This window comes from Macrosteles quadrilineatus, unplaced genomic scaffold (assembly GCF_028750875.1).
Source record: "Macrosteles quadrilineatus isolate MER2022 unplaced genomic scaffold, UCM_ALF_1.0 Scaffold_2__2_contigs__length_208266976, whole genome shotgun sequence".
NCBI lineage: Eukaryota > Metazoa > Arthropoda > Insecta > Hemiptera > Cicadellidae > Macrosteles > Macrosteles quadrilineatus.
In genome coordinates this window covers 67978665-67983429 of record NW_026542595.1, presented here as the reverse complement: position 1 = coordinate 67983429, position 4765 = coordinate 67978665, and positions in this window count along the sequence as shown.

Below are 4765 nucleotides of genomic sequence, written 5' to 3'. Positions count from 1 at the left end.
TACTTTTATAGCAATCCATCTCCCCTAGTTAAAGTGAAGAGGAGATCTTATCGTTATTGGCCGAGTGATTCGATTCAATCATCCAGGACAGTGTTAATGTGCAAAATATCACCACAATAAGAGCCATGGAACGACTTCTACAGAAGGATGACTTTCGAGACGGACCTAACAAAGTTAAGAGCTACAACAGCAGTCATCAGAACAGACCGTCTAGCCCTAACATACAGAACCCGCAACGTTACCATGATCGATCTACTAACCAACAAGCTTACATGCCTAAGATGAACCGCCAGAACTACCAACACAGCGATAACTACGCACAGAACAACCAACACCATAGGAATCAACAAAACTACCGATACAACGTAAACAATGGTAATGAGTCCCAACAGTACCAACGGGTGCACCGAGACTACAAACCGTACCAGCGTGACCACTACCCGGACCGGAACTATGGCCAAAACTACAAATATAATCATAATCACCCTACCAAGGAACAAAATTAACTATGTGCGATGTATAGGCAAAACTCCAACTCGCCTAGTACTCCGATTACTCCACCCATGGATCCACAACTAAACAGTCACCTATCAAGTTCTCGTTTTCCACAATCTCCAAAGAGGTCGGAATACAACTCGTCGCTGTATACTACGGTCGAGAAAGAGTTATGTTGCCAACTGATTCTTCATTGCCGAAATACTTATGTGATAAAAACAACTTTCTCTTAGAAGATGAATAATAAGATATTTAATAAATGCAAACTTAATAAAGCCAGTCATCCTTGGAGTTAATGTACTATCTCTAATTAAAATGGATTTGAATTTAATGCAATTGAAATCAATATGCAAATCAACAATAATAATGTTACAATGAAGTTTAATTTGTGTCATCATGAAGGGCAAATATGTCAAATAGCATTTAATAATAATAGCCATAGACCAAATAATAGTATAAATAATATTTTTAATAAAATGATGTACGATGAGTATCATATTTATATAATATATATGAGTATGATAGCACAACACACAACTTCAGTGATCAACAAAGTAATCCACCGAAGGACAGCACATTGACATTTGAGAAGATTAGTGCACACTTTCCAGCTCGTCCTTCAGATATTGTTGGTGAGGGGACCAAATAATGTCACAATATTCCAGGTGGGGTCTCACAAGGGAAAGAAATAGCAGCTTTAGCGAGTAGATGCTATTGAAGGTTGACGAGATTCGGTGAATTAGGCCGAGGTTGCGCAAGGCTTTGTTGCAGACAGAGTGGACTTGGCGATCCCAGCTGAGGTTTGGGGTGAACAACACGCCAAGGTCCACAATCTCCGAGCATCTAGCAAGCTCTTTGCCATCAATTGTATAGTTCCTCCGGACGGGGTTGGATATACGATGAAAGGTGATATAATTGCATTTGCTGACATTTAAGGACATCTTGTTCCTAATGCACCACCTGGCTACAGAATCTAGACTAACTTGGAGAATGTCGAGGTCATCAATGGATGAAAATGTTTGGTAGAGCTTAAGATCATCAGCGAATAGTTGGAAGCTGCATTGAAGGTCTGTAGTGATATCATTTATAAACGAGATAAATAGTATGGGACCAAGCAAGGAACCTTGTGGAACTCCCGAGGTGGCATAAAAGTGATGAGAAAGTGAACCGTTGTACCTGACTTGTAGGACTCTGTCTTGCAAATAGCTTTCGATCCATCGAATAAAACAGCCGTCAAAGCTGAAGGTCCTTAACTTTTCCACTAAGAGCCTATGACTGACACAGTCGAAAGCCTTCGCAAAATCGAGTTGGATTGCATCGACTTGGTGAAGATTGGCAAACGCATCAAAGATATCTGATGCAAAGATCATCAGGTTTGTGGAAGAGGAGCGGCCAGTCAAGAAGCCGTGCTGATTGGGGGAGACGAATGGCGAGATTATGGACTTGAATCTAGACATAACGACTTTCTCGAAGATCTTTGAGATGACTGAGAGAATCGCTATTGGACGATAGTTCTTGACGTCATTTTTAGGTCCTTTTTTATGAACTGGAATTATATGACTTGGTTTAAGGATGTCGGGAAAAATACCATTTGACAGAGACAGATTGAAGAGATTGGTAAGTGGGTGTTCCAGTAGGCGGCGGCAGTGCTTTACAACAGCCGGCGGGATGGAATCGGGACCGCAACCTTTGTTTGCATCAATGTTAAAAATTGCTTGGCGGACTTCATGCACTTGGATTGGGTAGAACGAGTGGGACCCCAATAATTGGGACACAGGGGTGAAGCAGTCAGGTGGTACGTCATCCTTGCCGAACACTGAGGAGAAGTATGTAGCAAATAACTCGGCAGCTGACTGGTCACTATCGGAGGTAGTTCCATTTAGAGACATTGAGGTTGAGGTTGAGCTATTGAGGCTTTTTACATAGGACCAAAAAATCTTGGGGTTTTGTGGGAGGACATCTTCCACGTGGTTAATGTAATTTGTAAAACAGGCTGTGGACAAGGCCTTACATTGAGCTCTGGCGGCAGAAAAACTACAGTAGGAACAAAAAACCAATCATTTAATGTGACCCATAACTAGCTTTAAATATGATTCATACTATATGATTCATGAATTCCATTTCATATTCTTTCAAAATTTGTCTTTCATTACATATTATACAAATTTCTGAGGAGATAAATTGTAATATTTCATTTCATTCATTCATTAGTTAGTATTAAGTTTCTTAAATGAAAACTTAGATGGAACTTAAAATGGAACATACACCTTCGTTAATCACTCCTCAGAAAGGCTGGCCTAGTATTCATTTTCCTAATTTATATAATTTCATTAATCTGTTCAATTAATCATTAATAATATTCATTCCATAGCCTATATTTTTTTACAAAGCTCACAACTTAATTATTTATTAAATATGTAAGAGAATTGCAATACATCCAAATTTCTTATAATATCTTTTCAAAATTAGTCCTTAAGTAATCAAAATTCAAGAAGCAGGGAAACAGTGATCCATGTGGTCAACAATGAATTATGTGAACGAGAGTACGATGCCTTTATTTTCGGCCTTCAGTTTTCGCAGTCTTGTCCTTAAGCGAGTCCTTTGAGTCCTCATCAACTAGGTAGTGTGTTTACCGCACGTTGTAAGTTGCTAGAGACCGACCAAATATTTGTGTAGCTTCTTCGACTTCCATTCCTCCACTTTAGCATCTGTAGTTTGATATGCAGGAGTGGAGATGTTCACCAGTGTCCACTGTTCTTATTTGAGCAAATACAATGTTAAGAGAGAATAGCAACATCAATTACTAAACCCGAATCAAAACTCGTGGTGGTAACAACACCATTGAGGGATGTATATCCTCGCTTTTGCCACGTACCATATAGGCCTAATGGAATGTCACGACTTACCTAATCGAGATTCACTGCATGTTCTACAGCTTTCTTAATGGTTTCATTACACACATCTACCAAAAAAACTTCCAAGTTTTTCAACGTAAGCTACAAACGTAGTGGGAGGAGGTGGTAGATTCAAGATGTCGCATACGGTTTTTGCCGCTGCTTAACCTTTTCCTACGGAATCTAGTCCGTATACTAACCTATATAGAATCTTTTCTTTGTTGACTCTGTGGTCAGTTGCATTTTTCAGCAAATTTATCCTGTTAGGCGAGGTTGAAACCAACCTTGATATGGAAGCAACCGAACCCATTACATTTTTGATGATTGGTATGTCACACGTTTTAGTAATACATAAGTTAATGAGTGACTAAAATGTCTTATAAAACAATGAAACAATGAGTGTATAGAGCCAACGGTTGTTTTGATATTGGTGTCTGAACACCATTAAAAATCCTTCAATGCATGATATTTTTTCATGTCATTTTATTTATACTGACTACATAATTACACCACAGGAAGACATAGAAAAATATTTAAAAATAGTAGTTTACGCAACGATTGCGTTAAGTGAGTCTTTACGACACGAGTAGAAAATTTAAGGCACGAGCCTTGGCGAGTGCCTTAAAAACTTCTACGAGTGTCGTAAAGACTATTAACGCGAGTTGCGTACACTACTTTACCTACGACCGTTTTTTAATTACTATCAATCTGGATTTAATTACTAACAATCACTAATGATAACTTTTTAGAGAGGTTATGTTTTCGTGTATTGTCATTGCTACTGAAAGTGATGCAACGACTTGTTGTATAATCAGCTGATTTCCTGTAATTACGTGTTTGTTAAACTTCGTTAAATATTACATTGCTAGCAGCATTCTTACCATAAATAATATTGTATCAGGTACAATTCGGCAAATATTTCATTTATTTTTGGACTTCCACCAACTTAATTAAGAATACGCGAGTATCAACATGAACAAGTCGGATCAACAATTAAATTGGTCAACTGATCAGCTGATCAGCTGATTAGTTGACGTTCGAAGCATTACAATTTTAATTCTTTTCTCTCAATACTTGAACCTCATTGGTCCGTTACCTGTGTGGATATGAGAAAACTATGCGGATATGAAATGAAACTATGCGGATATGAAAGTAAACAGCTGTAAAGTGAAACTTTTCAATTCTAAGAACTGGACTGAAATGGCTACTTTAAAAAACGGTCGTAGGTAAAATATTTTTCGTCAAAACTAGTTTTAAATGAAATTTATGACCTGTTACATCTGAGCTACATCATGGTATAATAGTACATCAGGTGGCGGGTGTGTTGTATCTTTGTAGCATAGAACATGTTGTTGGTCTACTTTGTTCAATATCAT